Raw genomic sequence first — 17,219 nt, forward strand, 5'->3', positions numbered from 1 at the left:
TTAAGTTTCTTGTTTTGCTCCTCCCTTTCTTTATCGATTTAATGTGTTATTAATGTTGATGAAAATTCCAATATTTTAGAAATTTGTTTGGTGTAGTGTTGTTGTTTCTGGGTTGGTAATGTTTTCGACAGCGCTATATCTGAAGTATAAAGCGTTATATTTTCGTAATCATGTGTTTTGCGATGCTTGACTAGCTATCGACGGTATGTATGCTGATTTAAATAAAAATTTTTTTTTCAATCAAGGTGTATAAAGTTAAATATACATAAGTATGTACGTATGTAGAAATCTAGGTGCTCATGTTTATTTAGGTTGCCTATGTATAAGATTGAATAAGTAGTTTTTATTTCTTTAACTTTCGTTTAAACAATTTAAATATGGGCTAAGATTTAGAATAGAATATCTAGATTCAGAAGGGGAGATTAAGCAAATAGATATGTGAATATACATATACACACAGGGTCAAAATAATAAGAACATACGCCCGTGTATTAGCGTTCAATGACTAATAAATTTTTTTTATTCATGTGTAAAGAGGAATAACATCGTAATCGCGTTTTGAGGGTATAAACGGAAAGGGGAAGTCCTTTAGATTAAAAATTGTATACGTATACAAACATATATGTACTTCCTCAGACTTATAGTTTTCAAGATATTTGTATTCAAACGCAAACAAAATAGGGCTGGGATTTAAAATAGCATCCCCGGATTTCGGAAATAAAATGGGTATCACTGGAAAGGTGACGTTCCTGATCACGAAAATATATATATATAGTTGCCGCTGACTTATAGTTTTAAAGATATACGCATTTATAGTTGAAAAATTGACAACTTTTATATGTATTATTTGTATATTGTGGATAACTTTTTCACTTACTAACACTTCACTATAACGTTTCTGTATATTAATTTGGTAAATGTTCAGGAGAGCGGCTTTTCCGAAAACGTACACCAATTTTTACGGGAAAGGTCTTAAAATACTCGTTTTTAGCCCTAATTTACAAATATGTTAGGCGCGTGCCTTTAAAATCAGTATTTTCTTTGTTTTTATCAAAAAACATCGTATTTCCCGAAATCAAAAATTCACTTTTGCACTTTACACGTCTTTGGATGTTGAAATTATGCTTTCTATAAGTTATATTCACGTAATTATTGATGTTCTTTCGTTAATCAATAAGATAAATAGGTTTTTTTGTTATTTTTATAAAAATATGAAGAACTTTACAATCACTTCACTTCAACGAAAATGGCAAGGTATGTTCGAAATTATGGCACAGCTGTTGTAAATTCGAATGGCCACTATTGATTCATGATCGTTTTCGAATTATCGATACTCTCAAAATTTGAGGCTGATCGAGAATTAGTGAAAATGAGAAATACATAATAGGAAAATTTATAATTCATTATTATTGCAGAAAGAAGAAGAATTTCACAGAATTCTTCTGTGTCCAAATTCTTCTTCTTTCTGCAATAATAATGAATAATAAATTTTCCTATTATGTATTTCTCATTTTTACCAATTCTCGATCAGCCTAAAATTTTGAGAATATCGATATTTTAATTTATTTATATTTTCCCAATTATTATTATTTTTCTATTGCGTATTTCTCATTTTTACCAATTTTCTTTCAAACTCGAATATTTAGAATATCCATATTTTAATTTATTTTTATTTTTCCAATTAATAATATTTTTCTATTATATATCTCTCATTTTTATCAATTCTTGTTTAGTTTAGAATATCGAGAGTATCGATATTTCGAACCCGATCACTGCTTGTATCACTAGTTCTCAATTGAATTTCGAACAGTGATGCCATTTATAGCGTAAATATTGTGCAAAATCGAAATATTTTTTATTGTTTTTATTGCAAAAATACATAAAATTAGATAACGCGCCATACATATTCGTGAATCGGAATTAAAAACGAATTTTTTAAGACATTTCCCGTGAAAATTGGTGCACGTTTTCGGAAAAGCCGCTCTCCTGAACATTTACCAATTTTGGCTCACTGTACCTAAACGAGAGAACCAAATTGAAAATTTTAAACACGCATGTATACTTAAATTATTGAACTTTATTTTAAAACATATTTTATAAAAATCGATTCACAAATTTTTCCAAAACTTCACTTTAAAAAATGTTATTTTTTGCAAATTTCTCAATATATGCTAGTGTATTTTCATCTGTTGTGCATTGTACCAAACCAATTATGGATACATTTTCACGCACATATATTACTTATGAATTATAAAAACCACTAGTAATGTTTTTAATTGCTTTTGATTGTTAATTTCTTTGTAAATCTTTAAATAAAATACACCTTTTTCTGCATTAAGTTCAATAATGCGAAAAACCAAAATGACTGCCTAATTTGAACTGTCAAATTGCCGAGAAAGCACGAACAAAAGGGAATAAATTAAACCCAGTTAGCAAGAAATGTGTGAAGTGAACGCGAAAAGGTGTTCAGTGCTAAAATACTGTGGATGGCGTAGCCGGTGTTGGACCGGCCAGGGTTATTTTTTTACATATACATATGTAAAAACTATTTCTTATTATAGTTAATATAGAAAAAAGAATCACGCGAAAGAAGAAACAAAGAAAAATCGTTTAAAATCTTACATATTTGCTGTTTAAGATGTGGCAACGCTCGTTTTCCTCATAATTGTAAAAAATCTAACCTTTTCAACGATGAGTGTGATAAGTGATTTTTAAATTAATAAATTTAGGTAAAACAGCAAAATAAGAGTGAAATGTGGACTTATTTCAATGTTTAGAGTGTATATTTAAATATACAGAGTGAAAAACGTGAAAAAATTTAATAAAACGTAAAGAAGTACCATGTGTTATTAGTGCAAATCAAATTTTTGAACTTTTAATCGTGAATATTTTAAAAAATAAAAGTTATTTTTATATAATTTTTGGAGATTCCTTCACTGAAGGAGCTCCCCTATCCGTATATACCCCATTTATACGGAAATTCGATTTTTTTATCCCTCCTCCAAAGTAATCGGAATCGTGCCTTTTCTTATTGTAGTTCAAAAGCAAGAGAAGCTACAATTACAATATTAAGAAGTAGTATACATACAAAGTTATGAAGACAAGAAATAGGGTTCCATGGATATGTACGTTGTACACAGGAATGCATTTCATCACGCCTCAACGTTCATATACATGTTTATTAAAAATAAAAACATTCATTTATTTAATTTAAGCCTAACATCTTTGTTAACTTCTCGTGGCTAGGTTTCGGCAAATTCTTTGGGTCGGCTTTAGTATACGATCCCACGATTTCAGGGTTAAAAGTGGTATGGTTGGATAGAGCTGATGCTCCAGATTAAGAAAGTATATAATTGTTGCCGCCGCAAACTTATAGTGGGTTGGGTTTAGTTTAGTATCTCATTTTCACTGCTTATTCCTCTTAAATGCGTGCACGGATTTTTTTAAATTTATATAGCACGGATAGCCAATGAATTAAACTTTTGTTTAAATGTAAATTTATTGTTAAATGTTAATTTGTTTTTTAGATATAAGTACGCAAAAAACGCACATTTTCACATTTGCTCAAACAATGGCTCTCTTCTTTTGAAGTTTTTGTTGCACTGCTTGCAAAAAATTTAACCAATTTTACACACACACATTCTTTGAAATATATTTAATTGAATTAATGATAAATTATGGATTTTAAGTTGCAATTTTATGTACAATTTAATAAATAAAACAGCTTTCAATTACGTGTTATATTGTTCCTTGAAATGAAAGCAAAATTACTGAATATGAACTGTCAAACGACGAAGAAAATAAGCACAAAAGGAAGATAGTAATAACCCAACGAATCAAAATGGTAGGCCTTATATACTGCGGCGGTTGTTTCAATGTAATATATTATACTGAAAATATAACGAAAATTTGGAATAAAAAATCGCGCGATTTTTTATTCCAAATTTTCGCCTGCGGCGCTTGTTTCAATGTAGTATATTATGCTGAAAATATATTTAAAATTTGAAAAAAAAAAAGATCGCGCGATGAAAACCCAATTTTATTATTTAGGAGGTCTTGTATAAATGGTTGGTTGGGTTATCTCGGTACTTCAACTAAAGGGTGATTTTTTAAGAGCTTGATAACTTTTTTAAAAAAAAAAAAACGCATAAAATTTGCAAAATCTCATCGGTTCTTTATTTGAAACGTTAGATTGGTTCATGACATTTACTTTTTGAAGATAATTTCATTTAAATGTTGACCGCGGCTGCGTCTTAGGTGGTCCATTCGGAAAGTCCAATTTTGGGCAACTTTTTCGAGCATTTCGGCCGGAATAGCCCGAATTTCTTCGGAAATGTTGTCTTCCAAAGCTGGAATAGTTGCTGGCTTATTTCTGTAGACTTTAGACTTGACGTAGCCCCACAAAAAATAGTCTAAAGGCGTTAAATCGCATGATCTTGGTGGCCAACTTACGGGTCCATTTCTTGAGATGAATTGTTGTCCGAAGTTTTCCCTCAAAATGGCCATAGAATCGCGAGCTGTGTGGCATGTAGCGCCATCTTGTTGAAACCACATGTCAACCAAGTTCAGTTCTTCCATTTTTGGCAACAAAAAGTTTGTTAGCATCGAACGATAGCGATCGCCATTCACCGTAACGTTGCGTCCAACAGCATCTTTGAAAAAATACGGTCCAATGATTCCACCAGCGTACAAACCACACCAAACAGTGCATTTTTCGGGATGCATGGGCAGTTCTTGAACGGCTTCTGGTTGCTCTTCACCCCAAATGCGGCAATTTTGCTTATTTACGTAGCCATTCAACCAGAAATGAGCCTCATCGCTGAACAAAATTTGTCGATAAAAAATTTCGAACCGAACACTGATTTTGGTAATAAAATTCAATGATTTGCAAGCGTTGCTCGTTAGTAAGTCTATTCATGATGAAATGTCAAAGCATACTGAGCATCTTTCTCTTTGACACCATGTCTGAAATCCCACGTGATCTGTCAAATACTAATGCATGAAAATCCTAACCTCAAAAAAATCACCCGTTACTTGTATGCATTATTACCGATGCATATACAATTTTTAATTTTCAGTGTTTTTATTATTTAAATAAAGTGGATTTCCATTTTAATTCTTTGAAATAATAAAAATAATAAACATAGAGTCACTCTATGCGTAAAAATACACAAATTTTATAATAATTAGTGAAAATTGTATGGAAAAACTACGATTTTACGCCATTTTCAGGAGGCTGCCCTAGAGCCGCCCGGGGTCCTAGGGGGGGAAGGGTGGTATTATTCAAAAGTTCCATTCATTACCTTTCAAATGAGGGGGGTAGCAAGCCCCCCGCCCCCTCCCCCTTTGCGCAAAACCTCTTCAAAATGAGATACTAAACTAAACATTCCCCCTTATAACGGGTGATTTTTTTGAGGTTAGGATTTTCATGCATTAGTATTTGACAGATCACGTGGGATTTCAGACATGGTGTCAAAGAGAAAGATGCTCAGTATGCTTTGACATTTCATCATGAATAGACTTACTAACGAGCAACGCTTGCAAATCATTGAATTTTATTACCAAAATCAGTGTTCGGTTCGAAATGTGTTTCGCGCTTTACGTCCGATTTATTCCGTTCAGCGATGAGGCTCATTTCTGGTTGAATGGCTACGTAAATAAGCAAAATTGCCGCATTTGGGGTGAAGAGCAACCAGAAGCCGTTCAAGAACTGCCCATGCATCCCGAAAAATGCACTGTTTGGTGTGGTTTGTACGCTGGTGGAATCATTGGACCGTATTTTTTCAAAGATGCTGTTGGACGCAACGTTACGGTGAATGGCGATCGCTATCGTTCGATGCTAACAAACTTTTTGTTGCCAAAAATGGAAGAACTGAACTTGGTTGACATGTGGTTTCAACAAGATGGCGCTACATGCCACACAGCTCGCGATTCTATGGCCATTTTGAGGGAAAACTTCGGACAACAATTCATCTCAAGAAATGGACCCGTAAGTTGGCCACCAAGATCATGCGATTTAACGCCTTTAGACTATTTTTTGTGGGGCTACGTCAAGTCTAAAGTCTACAGAAATAAGCCAGCAACTATTCCAGCTTTGGAAGACAACATTTCCGAAGAAATTCGGGCTATTCCGGCCGAAATGCTCGAAAAAGTTGCCCAAAATTGGACTTTCCGAATGGACCACCTAAGACGCAGCCGCGGTCAACATTTAAATGAAATTATCTTCAAAAAGTAAATGTCATGAACCAATCTAACGTTTCAAATAAAGAACCGATGAGATTTTGCAAATTTTATGCGTTTTTTTTTTTAAAAAAGTTATCAAGCTCTTAAAAAATCACCCTATAGTTTTCGAGATATTTGCATTTAAAGTTGAAAATTTTGCAAATTTTACCTTGCAATTTCTCGATTGCTAGTAATTATTTAATTCATATTATGCACTTTTTATACACTTATACTTCATTACATTGTTTCTACATATTTTTTCCAGTATTTATTTAGTTATTTGCTTAAAATAAGCATTTTATATTTAACACAATTTTCATTTCATGCACAATAACAAAAGTATTCCGTGTTGACAGATAATAAGTGTTGCCATAAGTACACATTTATCAAACGAATAAAAATTAATAAAAAATAGGACTATACCCCAAATACATAAATCATTGCCCTTTTTCTTGATATATCAAGATTTTTGATACACCCCGGTGTTGGATCGACCAGGGTTATTTTTTTGAAGCGCGGCCGAAGGCCGCCAACGCGAAAAGGAGTTTTAATTAGAAAAAACTTGATACACCCCGGTGTTGGATCGGCCAGGGTAATTTTTTTGAAGCGCGGCCGAAGGCCGCTAACGCGAAAGGAGTTTTACTTAAAAAAACCTGATACAACCCGGTGTTGGATCGGCCAGGGTTATTTTTTTGAAGCGCGGCCAAAGGCCGCCAACGCGAAAAGGAGTTTTAATTAAAAAAAAACCTGATACACCCCGGTGTTGGATCGGCCAGGGTTATTTTTTTGAAGCGCGGCCGAAGGCCGCCAATGCAGAAAGAAGTGGGACGCGAATGGACTAATGTTTACCCTGTTTTACCTTTGTTGTATTGCAAATAATCATTATGATCCTTTTATTAAATTATTAGATTAAACATACTTATAAGCCTTAAAACTTTTTTTATTACAATGGAAAATTTATTTCAGATGGTATTTGTTTTCTGCGTTTGAGTTTTTATGTCCATTCTTATTCATTTGATAAATGTGTAATTATGGCAACACTTAATATCTGTAAACACGGAATACTTTTGTTATTGTGCATGGAATGAAAATTGTGTAAAATATAAAATGCTTATTTTAAGCAAATAACTAAATAATTACTAAAAAATAAATATGTAGAAACAATGTAATAAAGTATAAGTGCATAAAAAGTGCATAATATGAATTAAATAATTACTAGAAATCGAGAAATTGCAAGATAAAATTTGCAAAGTTTTCATCTTTAAATGCAAATATCTCGAAAACTATAAGTTTGCGGCGGCAACAATTATATATTTTCTTAATCTGGAGCATCAGCTCTATCCAACCATACCACTTTTAACCCTGAAATCGTGGGATCGTATACTAAAGTTTCCCCAATTCTTTGTCAAGATGTCAGCAACCATGTCACTGCTGCAACAATATTTGAGCTCAATGTCGCCTCCTTGATAGATATCCCGTATGTAGTGGTATTTTATGTCGATGAGCTTACTTCTTGTATGATACACCGGGTTCTTCACAAGATTCATAGCACTGAGGTTATCTCCATTTACTACTATCGCCTTAGGGCACTCGATGTTCATTTCTCCCAAGAGTTTTCGTAAATACACTGCTTCTTTAACTGCAGATGTAAGTGCCATGTATTCGGCTTCAGTGCTGCTGAGTGCTACCGTCGATTGTTTCTTCGATTCATAAGAAAAAACGCATCCAGCAAGTACAAACGCATAGCCGGTATAAGATTTGCGGTCGGTACTATCTCCGCCCCAATCAGCATCAACAAAACCTTCCATATCTTTACCAGTTTGCTGATACTTTAACTTCTTGTCTTACGTCGTATTCAAGTAATTCTCTTAGCTGCTGCTAGATGCTCTGTATGCGGATCATTATTTCTCTGCGCTAATTTGCATACTGAGTGCAAAATATCTGGTCGTGTGCACACAGCTAAATTCATCAGTGATCCTATCAAGGATTGGTACTGTACCTGATCGAATTTCTTACATGTTGTGTTATTGCAATTAATTTGATGTCCTGCATCCAAAGGAACAGCAATCGGTCGAGTGTCATTCATGCCAAAATCGTTTAATAGCTTTCTAATATATGCCTTTTGTCCAATAGATATAGGGCCTGTTTCACCATCACGATTCACCTCCATGCTTAAAAAATGCTGCACCGGTCCTTTGTCGACCACTTCTAATTCTCTTGCAATACTGGCTTTAATATCGTGCATGTGTTTCAAGTCAGAGCGGGCTATGAGCAAATCATCAACGTATACCGCAATAATATTAATTTGCCCATTTTGTTTGTTTATGTACACACAAGGTTCGCTTATACATGGTTGAAAACCAATCTTCTTTAAAACTTCATCTAACCTTAAGTTCCACTGGCGCCCGGACTGCTTAAGTCCATACAAGGCTTTGTTCAGCTTCAAACAATGGTTAGGAAATCGTTTGTCAATAAACATTTCTGGCTGACGCATGTATATATCTTCGCTCAACTCGCTATTTAAATATGCGGTGGATACATCCATCTGATGAAGATGTAACCCGTACACCGCTGTGAGCGCAAATATCATTCGGATAGTGCTATACCTTACAACGGGTGAAAAGGTTTCATCATAGTTAACGCCATAAACCTGTGAACACCCTTTTGCGACTAACCTAGCTTTAAAGCGATTCACCTTACCCTCTTTATCTCTTTTAATGGCATACACCCATTTACATCATACGGCTTTTTGCCCTTTGGGGATTTCTGCAAGCTGCCATGTTTCATTTTTCATAAGAGAATTATATTCATCTTGCATAGCGTCGTACCATTTAGTAGCATATTCACTTGAAAATGCCTGCTCTACAGACTCAGGAACCTTTACATCATCAGCGTCTATTAAATTTAAATACGTATATTGCTTTGTGGGTCTGCCTGGTCCCCCACTACGAACCAATCGTGGCCTGCCAGGACCCCTTTTTAAAGGAATATCGTTTGCTTGCTCTTCTTCAGCGGACTCAAAGTCATTATCACCATCACCTGACGGAGCTTGTGATATTGCACAACGTCAGCTTTCACAGCCGTATTAGTTTTGCGGGGATACCAAATTCAGACATCACGGCATAAAGGCAGCTCCTTTTCGTGCTGTCGAAAGCAGCTTTGAAATCGACGAATAGGTGGTGCGTGTCGATTCTCCTTTCACGGGTCTTTTCCAAAATTTGGCGCATGGTGAATATCTGGTCGGTTGTTGATTTTCCAGGTCTAAAGCCACACTGATAAGGTCCAATCAGTTTGTTTACGGTGGGCTTTAATCTTTCACACAATACGCTCGATAGAACCTTGTACGCGATGTACAAGGAGGCTTATCCCACGGTAGTTGGGGCAGATTGTGGGGTCTCCTTTTTTATGGATTGAGCATAGCACACTTAAATTCCAATTGTTGGGCATGCTTTCGTCCGACCATATTTTGCAAAGAAGCTGATGCATGGTCCTTATCAGTTCTTCGCCGCCGTGTTTGAATAGCTCAGCCGGCAATCCATCGGCCCCCGTCGCTTTGTTGTTTTCAGACGGGTAATTGCTATTCGAACTTCTTCATAGTCGGGCAATGGAACGTCTGCTCCATCGTCATCGATTGGGGAATCGGGTTCGCCTTCTCCTGGCGTTGTTCGTTCACTGCCATTCAGCAGGCTGGAGAAGTGTTCCCTCCATAATTTAAATAAAGATATTGAAATTGTGAAATTTGGCACAAAGGATCGCATTAGGGAGGGGTATATTTGGAAGTAATTTTTTTGGAAAAGTAGGCGTAGCCCCACCCCCTACTAAGTTTTATATACATATCTCGGAAACTACTATAGCGATGTCAACCAAACTCTATAGAGTCGTTTCCTTCAGGCTTTTCCATATACAAGTCAAAAATGGAAGAAATCGGATAATAACCATGCCTACCTCCCATACAAAGGTTATGTTGAAAATCACTAAAAGTGCATCAACCGACTAACAAAAAACGTCAGAAACACTAAATTTTACGGAAGAAATGGCAGAAGGAAGCTGCACCCAGGCTTTTCTTAAAACTTGAAAAAGGGCGTGGCGTCGCCCACTTATGAACCAAAAACCATATCTCAACTACTAATCTAATTAATTTTACAGCAAAATAAAAAAATATGTAAATGACGGATAATGAAATCTCGATTATCACTTTATCATGTGAGAGTATAAAATGTTCGGTGACACCCGAACTTAGCCCTTCCTTACTTGTTTCGTAGAATTTTCGAGCATTACCCCTGTCGGCCAGCTTATCAAGCCCTTCGTACTCACGCATTTCGGCCTCTTTCTTTTACTGTCTACAAATACGTCTCGCTTCCCTCTTCAACTCTCGGTACTATCCCATCCCGCACGTGTTGTGGTTGTTGTTGTTGTTTTAACGGATATGCTAATCCCCGTTAGGATGGTAAGGGCTATCTGTGTTGTCGTCGAGGTCATCTAACGGTAGGCCCAGGAAACGCGCTGTTTCGAGGGGGCGGACCAAAGGGAGGAAGGTGTTAGATGGGTTGGGTTTGTGGGGCATGCAAAGAGGTGGCCAGTGTCATGCGGGGACTCGTTGCACGCAGGACATATATTGGATATGTCGGGGTCGATTCTGGATAAGTAGGAGTTTAACCTGCTACAGTACCCAGAACGAAGTTGCGCTAGGGTCACTCGCGTTTCTCGCGGCAACTGGAGCTCTTCATCTGCAATAGGTGGTGCTTTGACTCCAAGAACGCCATTCACGGGAAGGGAGTCGGTGAAGGTGTTAATGGCTCCACTGTGAATGGCGGTCAGTGCCTGTCTGAAGTCTGTAGCGTCCGAAGTGCGGTCGGCGTACTGTACGATGTCGTCGACGTAGTCGAGGAATGACCTCTTGATGCTCCCAGGAGGCGGCTCCGCTCCAAGCAGATGGCTGCAAGGGTGATTCCTACAGAAACACCCCAGCAGGAACTGCCTGGAGAGGAGTTCATTATGCTCCTTTACAGGAAGCATGCGCGTCTCACTATGGAGGTGTTCGATGGGAGACATCCCATCGTAGTCCGGAGTGCTGTGTTCTGGCAGGTCTGTAGTTTCCTCATCTGCGTGCCACTGCATCCAGGCGACCATATCGGTGCTGCGTAGTTGAGGACCGGCCGGCCGATTGCCTTGTAAGTTGCCAACAACGTTTCTTTGTCTTTTCCCCATGTGCTGCCGGCTAGCGACTTGAGGATCTTGTTGCGGCTCTGTACTTTGGCGATAATCGCGGTCGTATGGGGAGAGAAGGAGCATAGGCTATCAAGGGTTACGCTTAAAATTTTAGGGTTATTGACAGTCGGAATTTTGACGCCATCGACTGCAATATCGAGTTCAAGTCTATACTCCTTCGTCCAGTTTGTGAATATGGTCGCTGTGGATTTGGTGGGGGAAAGTTGGAGATTCCGTGCAGTGAGGAAACGAGAAAGGTCGGAGAGGTAGCTGTTCACTTTCAAACACATGCCATCGATTCCATTGCCCGACGTCAATATCGTGCAGTCATCAGCGTACGAGGTTATGGAAACCCCCTCTGGTGGTTGTGGGAGTTTCGAGATATAGAAATTAAACAGTAGCGGGGAGAGGACACCACCCTGCGTAACCCCCTGTTTAATTCTTCTAAGTTTGGATGTTTCACCTCGAAATAGTACGGATGACTGACGACCGTTCAGATAGTTCATGGTCCACCTCTTAAGCCCTGGAGGGAGAGTGGTTTTTTCAATGTCCTGCAGTAGCGTTGTGTGGTTGACCGTGTCAAAAGCTTTTGACAGGTCCAACGCTACGAGGATCGTTCTTTCGCAGGGTGGTTTCTGGTTGAGGCCACGAACTGTCTGGGCGTTTATGACGCATTGGGCGTTTTATGACGCATTGAATTGAACTTCAACTCGGTCGTCGTATCTCTTCGGATTAGACAAAGCTTTGACAGTAGCCCAAAGCTTACTCACACCGGTGGAGAGGTTGCAGGACTTCAGATGCTCTATCCATTTCGTCCGCTTATGTTGATTCACCATTCGCCGAATCTCCAAATTGAGATCCCTTATTCGGGGATCCCCGGGATCGGCATGGCGTAAGGTGTCGCGCTCATTAGCTAAGACAGCTGCTTCGGCTGGGAAATTGGGGCGGATTTCCGCTATTCTTCCAGCCGGGATGAAGCGAGCAGTAGCTGCTGCGATCACCTTGCGGAATTGACGTTCGCCAACGCATACGTCCGTAGGAATGGGTAGAGCGTTGAAGGTGCTCTCAGTGAATTCTGTGAAGCCGACCCAATTAGCTTTTTTGAAGTTAATGAAGGTACGGTTGTCCACAGAAACGAAATCGGGAGGCTTCTCGATCGAGATAATTATGGGCAGATGGTCTGATGCAAGAGTTAGCATAGGTCGCCAGGTTATGCTGTTTATCAGGCCACCGCTAGCAATGGTAATATCCGGCGAGCTATTACAGGTGCCCATAACTCTGGTGGGGGCTTCGTCATTCATTGTGCAGAATGTCGAATCGTCAATCTGTTCCGCCAGCTCCATTCCCCTACGATCGTTTGACAGGCAGGAATGCCAAAGATCGTGGTGCGCGTTAAAGTCGCCTAGTACCAAACGGTTTTCACCATGAAGTAGCGCGCCTATATTCGGGTGATATCCTGTAGGGCAACATGTAACTGGGGAATGTATATATTAAATATTTCGAGCTCGACATCGCCTGACCGGATAGCTATGCCCTGACATTCTAGGGTAGTATCCCTGGGGTCGATGTCTTCATCGATTTGACGATACTGCACGGTGTTGTGCAATATGAAGGCTAGGCCACCACCATTATCTCGCTCGCGATCTTTACGAATGACGTTGAAACCTGCACAACTCAGAAGGTCTGAGCGGCTGTTGAGCTTGGTTTCTTGGACCGCAGCTATCGATATACGTTCCCGATACATGAGTGCAACTATCTCCTCGATCTTGCTCTGGAGTCCGTTGCAGTTGAATTGAAGTAGTTTCGTTTGTCGCGGGTGTCCGTGAATGATCCTGGGGGTGAGGGAGTGACGTGTTTGTGGTGGTTGTTGCAGCTGCAGAACCCGCGGGGGCGGTTGTCGCACTGGGGTGTTGGTTGGCGACGCCACTGTTGTGAGATGCGGGGGCAGACTCCTGCAGCATGGGGCAACGTAGGTGACACTCCACTCACGTGTGGTGCGCAGGCCGGAACACGTCGGGAAGTGGCACCAGCCAGTGCAGGAATTGCACTTAACTGATGCGACGTTCCGACGTATGACGGTCTGACACACGGAACAGACTGTGCGAGGAACCAAGAGTTGCTGATTGGAGGGGGGGACAAGTCAGAGTGGGAGCTGTGTTGCCTGTTTGAGCTCCTGACCGTGGAGGTCCTTTGTTGGCCACTCTGATTGAGTGGCGGCGCGGCGCGCGAACATTGTGCAGATTGCACAGCCGTAGAGGCTTGTATCGCATTGTTGCGCAGACAACACGGAGCCACGTAACGCGTGGTCCACTCCCTGTGGGTCTTAAGGCCTGAGCAGGTCTTAAGATGGCTCCATCCATTGCATGTATTGCACCTGACCGAGGTGGAGTTTGGATGGAGCCTTTTAGCGCAGACGCAGCAGAAAAATTCCTCCGGGCCCGGGTTGGACTCAATGCCAGCACGAGTCAGGAGGATACGGAGCAACCCTGCTGCAAGGCGTTGCTCTAAGGACGACACACACAGATTAACACTCACCGATCCAAACGGGGTTAGATCGCCGAAAGAACAGCCCTTGGTCGGATAAAATCCGAGTCAATTCCGGTGCGTAGAACCGGCTGTCGTGGGAATTGACCGGTCGGTCAAATGTCGGGGTGATCGACGTGTGTTTGCCGGTGTGCCAAATAAAATAAAAACTGATTAGAAATCGGGTAATAATTCAATTTGTGTATTTGAATAAATATAAAATATGTGTGTGTATGAGGTGATCTATACAAGTGTGTGATTATATGTGGGTGGGTATAATTATGTGTGGTCTTATGAATATAATTACAATTAGTATAAATTTAATTATATTTAAATGTAACCTGATATGGTTTTTGACTCCCGCGTTGAGATCTTTTATTCTGTTCTTGGTGCTGATGTCGGGGTGATCGACGTGTGTTTGCCGGTGTGCCAAATAAAATAAAAACTGATTAGAAATCGGGTAATAATTCAATTTGTGTATTTGAATAAATACACGATATGTGTATTGTGTGATTATATGTGGGTGGGTATAATTATGTGTGGTCTTATGAATATAATTACAATTAGTATAAATTTAATTATATTGTTACGAATTTACTGCTTGCTAGTTTACTTTGTTAGGTTCGTATCTCTGGATTGACAAATAAAATCAACACTGTTTAATTTAATTCAACAATTCTTTATTTCACAACTCGTCTACACTATAGCAGTTTACTCTTAGCACTGAATGATTACGTTGGCGCTGCCACGGCTTATATAGCCACGCACTTCTCGCTGATGCCGACGTGTCCTTCCAGAATATTGCGTCTGGAAATTACCAGAACATAATGCTATACGGCGCCAGACGCAAGCAGACAGCCGCGGCGCCAGACTCTGTAATTGTTCAAGCAGACGGCTGTGGCGCCAGATGTCTATTGTTTCGACAAGCAGACAGTGCGGCGCCAGATGTCTATTGTTTCTCAAGCAGACAGCCGCGGCGCCAGATGTCTACAACAAGACAAATGCTATTCCATATACCTACAACTATTGTTCATAATAAGGGATGCATATAGCAATACAAATACAACTTAATACTACTTTTTGTAACACTGCCCTCCACTAAAGCCTAATCGTCCCGATTAGGCACAAATCCTCTTGAACCAAATGGGGCGAGCCTCTCCAAATGTACTACTTTCATTTTACATCGTGCTTTCCCATTTCTTTGTATGCGGTATACCACGTCATTAAGTCGTTTCATCACCATATAGGGTCCTTCCCAGGCTGTCTGCAGTTTCGGGGACAAGCCTTTCTTTCGAAGTGGATTGTACAACAGGACCAGATCACCTTCTTCAAAACCTTTTGAATTTGCCGCGTGATTGAACCGGTCCTTCATCTTATTGCTCATCAGATGCGTATGCTGTCTTACCATTAGATGCAATTCATTCATTTCTTCCTTTAAGGCAGAACAGTAATCTCCATCATTTCTTACAGCTGTTGGATTCGTTCCAAACTTAAGATCAGCAGGGAGTCGCAGATCAGATCCGAAAATAATATTTGCTGGCGTGTAACCAGTTGTCTCGTGCTTCGCTGAACGATACGCCAGCAGGAACATCTGGATGCACTTGTCCCAATTCCGTTGATCTTTATCAACGATTTTCCGCATATGTTCTTCGAGCGTTCGGTTGAATCTCTCCACCATTCCATCTGATTGTGGATGTAACGCTGTTGTCCGTGTCTTGTGGATGCCCAATAATGTACAGACTTCTTGGAAAATGGAAGATTCGAAATTCCTGCCTTGATCTGAGTGTAATTCGATGGGCACTCCGAACCTTGTTATCCAATTTTCTACAAACGCTTCGGCTACTGTCTTCGCTTCTTGGTTTGGTAAGGCATATACTTCTGGCCATTTACTGAAATAATCCATGACAACCAGTAGATATTTGTTTCCGGCCGTACTGGTTGGGAACGGACCTGCAACATCCATTGCGACTCGTTCAAATGGTGATCCCACGTTGTACTGTTGTAGCCTACCGCGACTTTTGGCTTTAGGACCTTTAGCTGCCATGCACTCTACGCAATTACTTATCCATTCTGCTATGGAATCTCGACAACCGATCCAGTAGAACCGTTGTTTAGTCTTCTCTATAGTTTTTGTAATTCCAAGGTGCCCTCCACTAGGTCCATTGTGATATTCTTTCAATACTTTCGGGATCATGGACTTCGGTACTATGATCAGCAGACGAGACTGTTTGCCATCTTCGCTTTCCCAGGTACGATGAAGGTATCCATTAACGAGGTTTATGCTGTTCCATTGGGCCCAATATGCTTTTGCAGTTGGACTCTCGCTACTTATTTGTTCCTTTGGTGGTCGTACCCCATTTTCTTTGGCCATTACCAGCTTTGCAAGATCAGCGTCCTCCAGCTGATTTATTCTGATGCGGTGAGGAGTCCAATCATCTTCTGGTTCTATACTCAGTAATCGCACGTCGATTATACCTTCTTTTCCTTCTGATTTGGAGCAATGTTTACATTCCAGTGGACAAGGGCGACGTGATAATGCATCCGCATTTTTGTGGTGAATCCCCTTTCGATGTTCCGTTTCGAAGTCGTAATTCTGTAATCTTTCGATCCATCGTGCAATTTGGCCTTCCGGATTCTTAAACTGTAATAACCATTTTAATGCTGCATGATCAGTCCTCAGCAAGAACCGTTGTCCATACAAATACTTGTGGAAATGTTTTACACATTCCACCACAGCTAGTAGTTCTTTTCGCGTCACACAGTAGTTTTTCTCTGGTTTCCCGAGCACTCTGCTGTAATACCCAATTACTCTTTCTTGTCCGTCGATGAGCTGAGACAGGACACCTCCAATTCCATAAGCGCTCGCATCTGTATCCAGGATGAATTTCTTTCCAGGTATTGGATAAGCTAACATCGGTGCCGTACAAAGTAGTTCTTTCAGCTGCTCAAACGCTTTTTCTTGTTCCAACTGCCATACAAACGGGCGATTCTTCTTTGTTAAATCATGTAAACTTCTAGCCACGTTCGCAAATCCAGGTACAAAAAAGGGGTAATACGTGCATAAGCCGAGGAAGCTGCGGAGTTCATGTATGTTGGTGGGTTGAGGCCAATCTTTAACTGCTTTTATTTTTCCCTCCTCGGTGTGAATCCCCTCAGTTGACACTTTATGTCCGAGATATGTGACCTGCTTCTTCCATAATGAACACTTTTTGGGATTCAAGCGTAATCCGGCTGATGCTATTCGCTGAAAGACTTCCTCTAGATTT

At 40.0% G+C, this 17,219-nt stretch overlaps 1 protein-coding gene and 1 long non-coding RNA gene across 2 annotated transcripts in view; one reads left to right on the forward strand and one right to left on the reverse strand.

Moving 5' to 3' along the window:
• Positions 1-1,227, reverse strand: part of LOC125775685 (uncharacterized) — a 40,944-nt gene extending 39,717 nt beyond the window's left edge. Inside the window, exon 1 of the long non-coding RNA XR_007421290.1 lies at positions 878-1,227. This is a non-coding gene — a long non-coding RNA (uncharacterized LOC125775685). The remainder of the gene's footprint in view (positions 1-877) is intronic.
• Positions 34-17,219, forward strand: part of LOC105225604 (wiskott-Aldrich syndrome protein family member 3) — a 77,450-nt gene continuing 60,264 nt past the window's right edge. The window contains exon 1 of the mRNA XM_049462549.1: positions 34-203. The gene's annotated coding sequence lies outside the window, so the exon portion shown is untranslated. The remainder of the gene's footprint in view (positions 204-17,219) is intronic.

The sequence above is a fragment of the Bactrocera dorsalis genome, chromosome 1 (genome assembly GCF_023373825.1).
Source record: "Bactrocera dorsalis isolate Fly_Bdor chromosome 1, ASM2337382v1, whole genome shotgun sequence".
Lineage (NCBI taxonomy): Eukaryota > Metazoa > Arthropoda > Insecta > Diptera > Tephritidae > Bactrocera > Bactrocera dorsalis.